Source organism: Sus scrofa, chromosome 7, assembly GCF_054392235.1.
Source record: "Sus scrofa isolate SSC_HxYL_T2T_F1_AM1 chromosome 7, Sscrofa_HxYL_maternal_Yorkshire_Landrace_v2.0, whole genome shotgun sequence".
NCBI lineage: Eukaryota > Metazoa > Chordata > Mammalia > Artiodactyla > Suidae > Sus > Sus scrofa.
The window spans coordinates 107833574-107848118 of record NC_139389.1 but is presented as its reverse complement, the minus strand read 5'-3'; the positions used below and the strand labels follow the sequence as shown (position 1 = coordinate 107848118).

At 39.9% G+C, this 14545-nt stretch overlaps 1 protein-coding gene across 37 annotated transcripts in view; it reads left to right on the top strand.

The window, feature by feature from the left end:
* Positions 1–14545, top strand: part of NUMB (NUMB endocytic adaptor protein) — a 174252-nt gene that overhangs the window by 30108 nt on the left and 129599 nt on the right. For 17 of the 37 annotated variants that reach the window (XM_021099489.2, XM_021099477.2, XM_021099486.2 and 14 more), the window contains exon 2: positions 10063–10194. The exons of 16 other annotated variants lie outside the window; for them this stretch is intronic. The gene's annotated coding sequence lies outside the window, so the exon portion shown is untranslated. Of the gene's footprint in view, positions 1–2802; positions 2857–10062; positions 10230–14545 lie in introns of those variants that run through there. 4 more of the 37 variants (XM_084969726.1, XM_084969728.1, XM_084969734.1 and 1 more) reach the window with 2 other exon arrangements.

Here is a 14545-nt window from a genome sequence, read left to right as displayed (position 1 = left end):
TTTGCTGTGCAAAAGCTTGTAAATTTGATTAAGTCCCATTGGTTTATTTTTGTTTTTTTCTTTCTTTTTTTTTTTTTTTTTTGGTCTTTTCTAGGGCTGCTCCCACGGCATATGGAGGTTCCCAGGCTAGGGGTCTAATTGGAGCTGCTGCTACTGACCTGCGCCAGAGCCACAGCAACTCAGGATCCAAGCCGCGTCTGTGACTACACCACAGCTCACTGCAACGCCGGATCCTTAACCCACTGAGCAAGGCCAGGGATCGAACCTGCAACCTCATGGTTCCTAATCAGATTCGTTAACCACTGCGCCACAACGGGAACTCCTTTGTTTTTATTTCTATTGCTTTGGGAGACAGGACCTAACCTTTCTTATTTATTTATTTATTTTTTTTGCTTTTTAAGGCTGCACCTGCAGCATATGGAGGTTCCCAGGGTAGAGGTCGAATTGGAGCTGTAACTGCTGGCCTATGCCCAGCCATAGCAATGCCAGATCCAAGCCGAGTCTGTGACCTACACCACTGGTCACAGCAATGCCGGATCCTTAACCCATTGAGTGAGGCCAGGGATCAAACCCAAAACCTCATGGTTCCTAGTCGGATTTGTTTCTGCTGCGCCATGCTGGGAACTCAGGACCCAGCCTTTCTTGAAGTCACTCATTCTCAGTGGGGTCAGTACCTCCTCAGTGATGTGCTTGGGTCTTTGTGGGTGCACTTCTGGTTGCCACAGTGATTAAAGTGGGGTGGGTGTAGCATTGGCATTCATTTAGCAGGTTCTAGGAATGCCATACATCCCACAAAGTGTGAGATAGTTCTGCAGGAATTTTGAACATTTCCCCAGACCTTCTTGTAGGTGAAAAACCTGTTTGTACTTACCTGATCCTAATTTTGTTTTACATTTAAACACAAAGTACTTTTTTGCATGGTTTTGTTTGTTTATTTTTGCTTTTTAGGGCTGTGCCCGAAGCATTATGGAAGTTCCTAGGCTAGGAGTTGAATCAGAGCTACAGCTGCGGGCTTACGCCACAGCCACAGCAATGTGGGATCCAAGCCGAGTCTGTGACCCACACCACAGCACAGGGCAACACCAGATCCCCTAACCACCAAGCCAGGCCAGGGATCAAACTCATGTCCTCATGGATACTAGTCACATTTGTTTCTGCTGCGCCACAACAGGAACTCCACTTTTTTGTGTGGTTTTAATAGACACCATTTTCCGGTAAAGTAACTACTAAGTAACCAGGGGCAAATTGTACTTTGTTTCAGCAGAGCTATTATAAGAGTTGCTGTTTCAGAAAATCATATTATCAGTGGAATTGTTACTTATGATATTTGATTTCCCAACACAGCTCATTTGTGTCAGTCTTCATTTGTACCTGTCATGTTCATGGCATTTCTAGGTGTAGGAGCAAGTATTTATTTCCTTGTTAGTATGACTTCTAGGATTGTTATACTCGAGTGTTTACACTAAAATATTTAAATTACTATTTTTTTCTCCTATATTACATTAGGCATTATCTTAATTTTTAAAAACCGGGGAAAGATTAATTACCTGCTTGCATTTCATTTCAGATTTATGCTCTCAAAGCAAAAAATTTTATTTTAATGGAGTTGTCAAATGAGCCCATATTTAATGGAAATCTATGTGGCCTTTCCAGGAGGAGATAGGAGGGTTCATGTTGACCTTTGTTGTTGATGTCCATCCTTCCTTCTTCCCTTTCCTTTCCTTCCCTCTTTCTTCCATTTTTGTTTTTTCTTTCCACTTATGATCTATTTGATGTATAGACAAGAAGATCTTACTGTATAAGCAAGTAATGAAGCATATAATAAAACCATACCTGGAGTTCCCATGGTGGCTCGGTGGAAACAAATCTGACTAGTATCCATGAGAATGTAGGTTCCATCCCTGGTCTTGCTCAGTGGGTTAAGGATCCGGCATTGCGGTGAGCTGTGGTGTAGGTTGCAGACTCGGCTTGGATCCTGCGTTGCTGTGGCTGTGGTGTAGGCCAGCAGCTGCAGCTCTGATTCGACCCCAAGCCTGGGAAGCTCGATACGCTGTGGGTGCGGCCCCAAAAAGGCAAAAAACAAAAAAAAAAATAGCTGTTAACCCACCACCCAGTTTAAGAGCTAGAACATTAGTGATGTTGTGGTATGTTTCTCCTTGATTTCTTTCCATCCACCTATTTCTCTACGAGGGATAAAACTATTCAGGGTTTTATTTTGGTGGTATTTGTCATTCCCTTCCTTAAGTGTACCACATTCGTATGTATTTCAGAAATATATTGTTTAGTTTTGCTTATTTTTAAAACTATAAAAATGGAACAATGCTGTATATACTTATTTACTTTGGCTAATCAACGTAATGTTTTTTAAGATTTTTTTTATGAAGTGTTTTATTTATTATTCTTTTGTCTTTTTGCCTTTTCTAGGGCTGCTTCTGCAGCATATGGTGGTTCCCAGGCTAGGGGTCCAGTTGGAGTTGTAGCTGCTGGCCTACACCACAGTCACAGCAATGCAGGATCCAAGCTGCATCTGCAACCTACACCACAGCTCATGGCAACGCCAGATCCTCAACCCATGGAGCAAGGCCAAGGATTGAACCCGCAACCTCATGGTTCCTAGTCAGATTCGCCAACCACTGAGCCACGATGGGAACTTCCTGTTTTTTAAGATTTATCCATATAGATGTGTGTAACAGTGGTTCATTTTTTCAGATACATATATTACTTGTATGATTATACCACAATTTATCTTTTCAAGATAGACATTTACTTTTTCCATTTTGTTGTTATTACAAATATATTCCTGGACTTCTTGTGTGGCTCACAACATAACTACTCGGCGTTGCTTCTACAGTGGCTGTGGCTCGACCCCTGGCTCCGGAACTTGCATATGCCGAAGATGTGGCCAATTAAAAAAAAAGAAAAAAAATGCATATATATATATATATATATATATATATATATATATATATTCTTGTTTATGTCCTCAGGTCCAAGTGCACAAGTGTTTCTTTACAATAATGAATTTGAAACATTTTTAGTGCTGACCACCCTCCCCCACACAAACTCTGAGAGTTGACCAAGAAAAACAGAATCAGTATTCACCCTTGCTACATGTGATGCTGTTCTCTTTTTCTTCGTATGACTGCCCTAAATGATTTCATACATGACTTTTCACAGTTGAAGGTAGTTGACTTGGTTTTCTTTGGAGAACAGGTATGTTGATCTGGCTTTCCTTTGCTTAAAGAGTGTGCTCAGAGTTCAGGTTGTGGCTCAGTGGAAATGATTCTGACCAGCATCCATGAAGACACAGGTTCCATCCCTGGCCTTGCTTGGTGGGTTAAGGATCCAGCATTGATGTGAACACTGGGGTAGGTCCCAGACCTGGTTCGGATCTGACATGGCTATGGCTGTGGCATGGCTGGCGGCTGCAGCTCTGATTCCAGCCCTAGCCTGGGAACCTCCGTATGCTGCAGGTGCAACCCTAAAAAGACAAAAAAAAAAAAAAAAAAAAAAAGTGTGTCAGAGGTCAGCATTACATGAGTTGAGAGTGCAACTGTTCTTATACCTGGAAACACTTGGCTCTTGAGCTCAATAAAATTTCAGCTAGCACTAAATTTGGATTCAGCCCTTAAGTATCTGCCACTCCATGATGGGATGAATTCCCTAGGTATGCCTTAATTAAATATTTTGAGTTATGCCAGAGTTAGATCGTTCTCTGAGGATGCAAGGGGCAGGATGGGGTTGGTTGGGGCTTTCTATTCTTGATAATCTATTGTGATGTCAGACCTGGGCTCCCCTTTTTACTTAACCATAAACTTCATATTCTTTTTTTTTTTTGGTCTTTTTTTGCCTTTTGTACAGCCGCTCCCGTGGCATATGGAGGTTCCCAGGCTAGGGGTCTAATTGGAGCTGTAGCTACTGGCCTGCGCCAGAGCCACAGCAGTGCAGGATCCAAGCTGCATCTGCGACCTACACCACAGCTCACGGCAAGGCCGGATCCTTAACCCACTGAGCAAGGTCAGGGATGGAACCCGCAACCTCATGGTTCCTAGTCGGATTCGTTAACCACTGCGCCACGATGGGAACTCTAAACATATTCTTTAAAGCTCAGGTCTCAATAGTTTATTCTCCAGTTTTCTGGTGACTTGCTAATGTGCGTATTCAGATGTTTTCTCTTGAATTCTTCATTCTTTTTACAGTCTCTATCTTTTTTTTTTTTTTTCCTGAGGAGGAAGAGTGTTAATTTACATGGGAATTTATTTGACTTTAATCTCAAGTAATTGTAAATTGCAGATTCTAAGTTAGCAGATCTAAGGTAGGGCCTGAGATAATACTGCATTTCTAACAAGCTTCTGGGTGATGCTTGTGCTACTACATCAGTCTGTGAACCACACTTTTGAGTAGCAAGGAAATAGTATACAATTAAGAGAAAAGAATAGCCTGCTACCATTTTGAGAGGAGTTATTTGGGGTCATGCTGCACAGGCTTGCAGTTCTGAGCAACATATCACTCAGAACTTGGCCTTGGCAAAATGAAATTATGAGCTATTAATGTTCATGTGTAAAGAGGGGGTGTTAAGACAGTAATCAACACTTGTTTTTTGAATTGAGGTTGGATGGTAGATAGGTCTGAAATCTTTGAAAAGATACTCGGAGGTCTGAAATCTTTGAAAAGATACTCGGAGGTGAAAGAGATGAGTATCTTCAGGTATGACAGGTATGATATGATATGATATGACAGGAGTTCCTGTCGTGGCTTAGCAGTAACTAACCCAGCTAGTATCCATGAGGACGAAGGTTTGATCCCTGGCCTTGAGATTGAGGATCCAGTGTTGCTATGAGCTGTGGTGTAAAATGTAGACACAGCTCAGATCTTTGTGTGGCTATGGCTGTGGTGTAGGCTGGCAGCTGCAGCTCCCATTTGACCCTTAGTCTGGGAACTTCCATATACTGCAGGTGTGACCCTAAAAAAAAAAAAAAGACCAAAAAAAAAGTGAATATCTAGTCAGATAAATAAAACTTACAAGAGTTAAATATTGACTAGGAGAATTGAATTTGTAATTGGGAAGATTTTCTTCCCTCTTTATACTTACCCTAACTGGCATAGTGATTCTAGTAAAAAGAAAAAAAATTAAAAATAAGTGCTTTATAAATTTTTTTGTTCTTTTTTAAATTTGATTTTTGCTTTTTTTTTTTTTTTGTCTGTTGAGGGCCCGCACCTGCAGCATATGGATGTTCCCAGGCTAGGGGTCAAATTGGAGTTGCAGCTGCTGGCCTACACCACAGCCACAGCAACACCAGATCCAAGCCATGTCTGTGAACTACAACGTAGCTCATGGCAATACCTGGTCCTTAACCCACTGAATGAGGCCAGGGATCAAACCCACATCACATCCTCATGGATACTAGTCTGGTTTGTTACCACCGAACCACAATGGGAACTCTATCGTGTGTGTTTTTTCTTTTTTTTGTAGGGCCGTACCCGCGACATATGGAGGTTCCCAGGCTAGGGGTCTAATCAGAGCTGTAGCCGCCGGCCTACACCCCAGCCAACTCGGGATCTGAGCCGGGTTTGCAACCTACACCACAGCTCATGGCAACGCCAGATCCTTAACCACTGAGTGAGGCCAGGGATTGAATCCTCTAGTGTGTTTTTTTTTTAAAAAAAGGTATAGGGAGTTCCCGTCGTGGCGCAGTGGTTAACAAATCCGACTAGGAACCATGAGGTTGCGGGTTCGGTCCCTGCCCTTGCTCAGTGGGTTGACGATCCGGCGTTGCCGTGAGCTGTGGTATAGGTTGCAGACGCGGCTCAGATCCTGCGTTGCTGTGGCTCTGGTGTAGGCCAGTGGCTACGGCTCCGATTCGACCCCTAGCCTGGGAACCTCCATGTGCCGTGGGAGCGGCCCAAGAAACAGCAAAAAGACAAAAAAAAAAAAAAAAAAAAAAAAAAAAAGGTGTAATTTTTTTTTCCATAGGCGTATTCTGTGTTGAAATTTCAAATTTGTTTTACAAGTCTGAATAAAGCTTAAATGTACTCAAGTTGCCTTTCTCTGATCCGTTCCTCTCATGATACCTAGAGGAGTCTAACCTCGGAATTCATTTATCTTCATAGAATTAACAGAAGACTCTTAATCTTGGAGGTGGTATAAAATGCCCAGTGGCTATCAAACATTTATCCATAGTGAAAAATTTGTCAAGCCAAATTTTTGAATCAGCAACCTTTTATTTAGTTTGTGAATTCATAATGCCAGTGTTTCTGATTGTATGTTTGGAAGTTTAGATTTTTTTTCCTTTTTTCTCCCTTATTTTAGAAGTAATATATATTCATATATCCTTTTTAATATAGCACCTAGTTTGTTCCATTCTGAATATATTGGAGAATTACTACTAACACTCATAATTTATTATGGCTCCTTGGTTAGTGTAACTGGTTTCCTTGAAAATAGTTACAGTATAGTAAGGAGACTAGTTATTGTGTTGTTATAGAGGCAGAAAGATATGAAATGTAATCATGGACAAAATCTAAATGTTCCATTGGTTCATTATGATCAAATACATGTCAAGTGTTTTCAGTGGTAACGTACCCAGTGTGATTTCTGGCATATTTGAAAAGCATTTACTATACCTATTGGTATTTCAGTATTTAGATCTCTTTTAATATAGCTGTTAAAACTGAAAGTAAAACATCAAAAACATTATAGTCTGTTCTAGAATCAGAACCAAAGAAGAAATGAAGTGAAACACATTGGAGACTAAAAATATATTTTGGAAGTTACATCTGAAATTTCTTTGTTAGAGCATCTATTGGAAATGAAATTCAGCTGTTCTTATTCTGTGGGTTTTGAAGTATGTAATTATCTGAAAGTAGATGTCCATAGAAAATACATTTCTAATGTCTTCCAGTTTTTAACTCAGTTTTCCTTTAGAACCATATAAGCCTTGCCTATATATTCTGAAAAGTCAAGATAGTAATGCCTGGAAATGTAATTGAAATATAAGATAAATGAAAAAGTAATGTAAATGTAAAGTAATTGAGGGTTTGATCCCTGGCTCAGGAACTTCTATGTGCTGTGGGCATGTCCAAAAAATAAACAAACCAAAAAACACACCCAGGCATGCATATCCAGGTTTGAATATGACAGATTTGAGCTTTTAAAATATACACTTAAAATTAGTTTGGGAGTTCCGACTGTGGTACAATGTGATTGGCAGCATTGCTGCAACACTGGGATGCAGATTCAATCCTTGGCCCGGAGCAGTTGGGTTAAAGGTCCAGTTTTGGTGCAGCTGTGATACAGGTCACAGCTATGGCTTGGATCTGATCCCTAGCCTTGGATCTCCATATGCCATGGGGCAGCCAAAAAAGAAAAAAATTCGTTTTGAATAAAAATCTTAAGAATTTTTACTTTAAGCTGCCGTAACTTCAATTCCTATAAAAAAGAGAAGCCATTCGACAAGTAATTTTTTCCTAATAAACTATTTTTATTTTTTATTAAAGCATAGTTGATTTATAATGTGCCAATTTCTGTTGTACAGCAAAATGACTCAGTTATACCTAGGTATACATTAATTTTTTATATTCTTTTCATTATGATCTGTCACAGGAGATTGGATATAGTTCCCTGTGCTATACAGTAGGACTTTGTTACTTATCCATTCTAAATGTAATAGTTTGGAAGTTCCCATTGTGGCGCAGTGGTAACAAATCCGACTAGGGACCATGAGGTTGTGGGTTCGATCCCTCGCTCAGTGCATTAAGGATCTGGCGTTGCTGTGACCTGTGGTGTAGGTCACAGACACGGCTTGGATCTGGCATTGCTGTGGCTCTGGCCTAGACCCCTAGCCAGGGAACTTCCATATGCTGCTTGTGCGGCCCTAAAAGGACAAAAGACAAAAAAAAAAAAAGTCAGAGTTTGCATCTTCTAACTCCAAACTGCTAATCCATCCCTCTCCCTTCTCTCCTCCCTCTTGGCAACCCCAAGTCTGTTCTCTATGTCCGTGTTGTTTTGTAGATAGGTTCATTTGCACCATATTTTAGATTCCACGTAAAGGTGATATCATATGGTGTTTATCTTTCTCTTGCTGACTTAGCATGATAATCTCTAGTTCCATTACTAATAAACTGCTTATTGATACTTGCTATTTATAAGACATTGTACTAGGTGCTAGGAATATAAAATGCAGCAGACTTGGTTGTGTCCATTTACTTAGGCTGGTAGAGAAAGGTACTACCTGAGTAAATCAGTGTTGTAAATAACTCCTTTTGTGCCCGATCATTAATACATGTTCATTTTTATTTTGTCTTCTGGAAGGTATATAAGCCAAACTTTCAGGTGGATTGGCCCTTTATTTCAAGTGTCTTGTCTATTTACCACAACTCATTGGTATCTGCCGTCATTCCCACTTTGCAAATACAGAAATTGAGGTTCAAAGAGATAATTTCTCATGAAACCACAAAACTCAGTCTAAAATCCTACTTAATTTAAAAATTCATTCATTCTACTGTTCTACCTCCTGTATGTCTTTCATAGGTGCAAAACCTCTCTGAAGTCTTAATCCATTATATTGTATTTGAAATTATAGTTTCAAATTTCAGTTTCCCTGTTAGATTGAGAGATTTTTTAGAGTAAGGACTAGTCTTAAATATTTCTGTGGTCCTCCAGCAACTAGTAGAGTACTTGTCACAAATTAGGTACCTAATAACAGTTAGTTAAGTAGTTAGTTGAATAGTGAGTGAAGTTGTGAACTGTTAGTTGAGTAGAATATTAGAAATAAAAGGGATTTTGAAGCTCAGATAAATCATTCACACACTAGAATTATAAAAAGAATTTTAGATTGCTTATGTAGGGCTACAGCTTTTGATTTTGACTCTATATAGGGTATTTAAAACACAACAACTACTATCTATCACATCATCTCATAAAAGAAACCATTTTAATACCAAAACAGGAAGGACAATGTCAGAGTAAGCACAGTTTAAACCCATTTTTTGATTGTTGCTGGCACCTATTCAAGAATTAGATTTCAGGAACTATTATCTAATATATCTTCTTTTAGAGATGATATGTCTGAACCTAGAGAAGTATCAAAGTTCTTACAGCAAGGCAGAATTATCACGGACTTTAGAACCTAGGCCTTCTGTCTCTCAGCCCCCAGTTTTTATCCTGATCCCTCAGTCTTCATCATGTGATGAGATTAGGCACAGAGAACCTTCACTAAAATAATATGACTATTAAGCAGCTGATCTGGGAGTTCCCGTTGTGGCGCAGTGAAAACAATCTGACTAGGAACCATGAGGTTGGGGGTTCGATCCCTGGCCTCCCTCAGTGGGATAAGGATCTGGCGTTACTGTAAGCTGTGGTACAGGCTGCAGACTCGGCTTGGATCTGGCATTGCTGTTGGCATGGGCTGGCAACTCTAGCTTCGATTGGACCCCTTAGCCTGGGAACCTTTGTTGGTGTGGTCCTTAAAAGCAAAAAAAAAAAAAAAAAAAAAAAAAAAACCAGCAGCAGCTGAGCTGGACTGAATCCGTATTACCCAATTCCATTTTAGTGATACCTGTGCATTCACTTCTGTGTAATCTCATCCCACTCTATCAGCCCCCATTCAGTCGAGAGATAGAATTTATAAGTGATTAAAAAGAGATGTTTTCAAGTTCCCGTTGTGGCTCAGTGGTAACGAACCCAGCTAGTATCCATGAGGACTTGGATTTGATCCTGGCCCCACTCAGTGGGTTAAGGATCCGGCGTTGCTGTGAGCTGTGGTATAGGTTGCAGACGCCCTTCACATCCCACGTTGCTGTGGCTGTGGTATAGGCCGGCAGCTGTAGCTCCAGTTCAACTCCTAGTCTGGGAACTTCCATAAGCTAACTTCCAAGCAGCTACAGTGACAGTGCCCGATCCTTTACCCACTGTGCTAGAAAGGAACTCCTTGTATTACTTTTAAGAAAAAGAATACAAACATGGGTGTAATAAATGAAAAAAAAGAAAAACAAAAAACAAAAAATAAAACAAGAGAGAGAGAGATGTCTTTATTTAGCTTTTTCTTTCCTTGAAAATTTCAGATTCGGGGCTAAGGCAGCTTCTTCCAGGGAAGAGGGCCAGTGCAACTGCTGTTGCAACCCACCGTCTTGACCCACATCCATAGATTGGAATATTGGTGGGCCAGCCATCCTCAGACACCTCACTTAGGACAGGTAAGCGAAAGAGATGGTAAGGATAAGGATAAATGGTAATATTCTTCTGTCTTGTTTTTTTGTTAGATGCAAACAGTTGATTGTCTTTAAAAATTTAACCCTTTATCCTGGTAAAAGCAAAGCATTTGGAATGCTAGATGAGTGGGGCAAAAATAATTTTTTGATTATAAAACGTGTCAAAATGTTAACAGTGGTAAAACTTAGGCTAATTAAAAATTTTTCTTTCTCTTTTTGTGCATTTTCCAAATTGTATTTATGAACTTATCTCTTGTTGCATAACAAACTACCCAAACTCAGTGATTTGAAACATATTAGTCATTCATTTTGCTCATGTATCTGCAATTTGGGCAAGGTTCACTTGGTGGGGACATCTTATCTCTGTTAACAAGTGGTGTGAGGCGGGGTTGCTGGAGGGGTGGAGGTGGTCCAATGGCTGGAAGTTAGAATCATTTTTTTTTTTTTTTAATTTTTTTTTTTTTTGTCTTTTTGTTGTTGTTGTTGCTATTTCTTGGGCCGCTCCCGCGGCATATGGAGGTTCCCAGGCTAGGGGTCCAATCGGAGCTGCAGCCACCAGCCTATGCCAGAGCCACAGCAACGCGGGATCCGAGCCGCGTCTGCAACCTACACCACAGCTCATGGCAACGCCGGATCGTTAACCCACTGAGCAAGGGCAGGGACTGAACCCGCAACCTCATGGTTCCTAGTCGGATTCGTTAACCACTGCGCCACGATGGGAACTCCTGGAAGTTAGAATCATTTAAAGGCTTGCTCACTCATGTATCTGGTGGTTGATGCTGGCTCTTGGCAGGGGCCTGAGCTGTAGGCCAGAATACCTACACATGACCTCTCTGTTTGGCTGCTTGGCATCTCAGAGAGCAAGGTGAAGTTACATGGCATTTTTTACTTAGTTTTGGAAGTCATGTGGTGTTACCTGCTCTCTTCTGTTGGTTGAGGTAGTCCTAAAGGTCTACCTAGGTTCAGAGGAGAGGCTGGACAACCCTCAACTTGAAGGGAAGAGTACCAACATCAGATTAAAAGGGCACATGGAATGAATGCCATTGTAGCCATTTTTGGACCAAATGATCTACCACAATTTGCATTCCTTTTTTTTTTTTTTGACTGTGCTCACAGCATGAAGAAGTTCCTGGCCAGGGATTGAACGTGTGCTACAGCAGCAACCCAAGCAGCCACAGTGACAGTGCCAGATCCTTTACCCACTGTGCTAGAAGGGAACTCCTTGTATTACTTTTTAAGAAAAAGAATATAAACATGGGTGTAATAAATGAAAAAGAAGGAAATTTGCAGGAAATTATGGTGTATGGGTCCAATAAGTTTTTTTTGCTCTTATCTACTAGAATATGATTTTGAAGATATGTCTAAACAAGAAATAGATTTTGAATTTTGTATGAACAAAATAGCATAGTGCTATAATCAAAAGTAGAGAAAAAATTTTATAAAGTTGCAAGATAAGATTCGTAGTGCAGGTTTTTTGCTTTTGAAAAAATGCTAGTTATTTTTGTTCAGTCTACTTGAGTTTTTTTTTTTTCTTGTTTAATAATTTGAGAATTATTTCAGAAACTGGTTTCCAACATGATAGATTTTAGAAACTAGTGCCAGTGTTATCATCATGTGCATCATGTGCATTTGTTTTGTCTATCTGCTTTTTTTAAGGAAAACTGAAAAAGTTGTAATCTTTTTCAGGATTTTTTTACCTGCTAAATATCTGGTAAATATTAAAAAAATTTTTGTCACTGGGACAAGAAAACTTGAAAGTTAGAGAATATTTTATTGTCTTATTGATCATACTTACTCATCAATTACATAAATTGCATTTATGTAATTATATAAAAGTATGTAGGTCTGTGGAAGGTTTGAATATAGCTAATACTCGATTTCTGGATGTAATGGGATAATGTTTTTGGATAATCCTTCAAACATTACATGAGGCTGTTGCTCCATTCACTATATCTGGGAAGTAAGTTCTAGCGAGTAAGCATCTCATCTCTTAGACCTAGAAAATTTTCATGCTCTCAAGCTTTCTTATTCCTAGGTGATTTATGTCATAATGAGCCTAATTCAGCAGAGTTCATTCACTGCTGTTTTCCCACTACTCACAGGTAGATATTTTACAATGGAAAATGAGTGAGCCAGCTGTTATGACAGTAGAGGTAATCCCAGAAGTTTGCTCTCAACTGTGAATAATAATGGACTGAATTAGTGAAATAATATATGTATATTTTAAAAAATACAATAATTCAGGCATTCCTGTCATGGCGCAGGGAAACAAAGCCAACTAGGAACCATGAGGTTGTGGATTCAATCCCTGGCCTTGCTCAGTGGGTTAAGGATCCAGCATTGCTGTGAGCTGTGGTGCAGGTTGCAGACACAGCTTGGATCTGACATTGCTGTGGCTGTGGCGTAGGCCGGCAGCTACAGCTCCTGTTAGACCCCTAGCCCGGGAACCTCTGTCTGCCGTAAAAGACAAAAAGACCAAAAAAAAAACCCGAAAAACAAAAGCAATAATTGGGAAAGCTGTTTTTGTTTTTTATTTTGCTTTGGCAGTTGAAAACAAGGTGAGTTCCCTGATGGCTCAGCAGGTTAAGGACCTGGTGTTGTCACTACTGTGGTTTGGGTCACTGCTGTGGTGTGTGTTTGATCCCTGGCCCAAGAAATTCCACTTGCCATGAGAAAGGCCAAAAAACCCCAAAACAAAACAAGACTAATGGTTTCTAGTAGAAATAGATTGGGAATAATTTATAGTAGTATAAAATATTGTCTCTTAAATAACAACAAAATATATGCATAAATATACAAATATATGTAAAATCTTTAAGCAGTTAACTTGCCACCTCTTTTGTTTTGAGCATTTTTTAGTCCACTTTTGCTTTTAAGTAGTTTGTATAGGTGAATTACTGATAACATCTTTTCTAGGTTTACAGAATACTTTATCCTGCTTCCATTCCAAAAGACCAAAGCTAGAGGGGTTAAAAATTCCTTAAGTGAATGAGATACTGCTTTCTTTCTTTTTTTTTTTTAACTTAATTTAATTTAATTATTGTCTTTTGTCTTTTTTTAGGGCCACACCCGCACAGCATATGTCTTTTTAGGGCCACACCCGGGCTGGGGGGTTGAAATGGAGCTGTAGTTGCCAGCCTACGCCATAGCTCACAGCAATGCCAGATCCTTAACCCACTGAGCAAGGCCAGGGATTGAACCCTCGTCCTCATGGATACTAGTTGGGTTCATTTATCATTGAGCCACAACAGGAACTTCTTTTTTATTTAATTTAATTTTATTTTATTTGTCTTTTGGAGATACTGTTTTCTGACATGAAAACAAATAGTGGAACCTCTTAAAACACCCTATAGAAATTGCAAATATGGTGGTATTTAGTCTGTGGTACTTTATTCAGTTCATGGAAGGAGGTAATTGAAAAGTTTCTTTTGTAAATATTAATGGCTATGTAAATATTGTTTTAAAATGCAAAAAGAGGAGTTCCAGTTGTGGTGAGCAGAAATGAATCCAACTAGGATCCATGAGGATGCGAGTTTGATCCCTGGCCTCGCTCAGTGGGTCAAGGATCTGGTGTTGCCGTGAACTATGGTGTAGGTCACCGAAGAGGCTCCAACCTGGTGCAGTTGTGGCTGTGGCCAGTGGCTACACCTCCCATCAACCCCTAGCCTGGGAACTTCCGTGTGCCTCCGGTGTGGCCCTAAAATGGCAAAAGACAAAAAAATAAAAATAATAAATATAGCTTTCAGGGTGTTTCCGTTGTGGCTCAGCAATATTGAACCCATCTGGTATCCATGAGGACACGGATTCGATCCCTGGCCTCACTCAGTGGGATAAAAGATCCAGCGTTGCCATGAGATCTGGGGTGGATTGTAGACTCTGCTCAGATCCCATGTTGTTGTGGAGTAGGCTGGTGGCTTTAGCTCTGATTCGACCCCTAGCCTGGGAACTTATATATGCTGTGGGTGCAGCCCTAAAAAGTCAAAAAAAAAAAAAGCATTCAGTTCATGCTTATTCAGGTTTTTGGCAAAACACAAGTTGTGATATTCCTCTTGTGTGCTCCTCCCATTATTAAAAGGTACCTTTTGTATATGAAATATTTAATAAAGATGTTTAAAATTTGTGGCAAGGAAGTGATTGGCATAGCATAAAATTGACCAAATTAACCATTTTAAGTGTAGAGTTCAGTAATGTTAAGTACATTCACATTGTTGTGTAGCCAATCTCCAGAATTCTAAATCTTGCAAAACTGAAACTCTTTAACCATTAAACAACAACTCCCTATTCCCCGCTCCCTCTACCCCCTAACAACTAGCATTCTACTTTCTATGTATGAGTT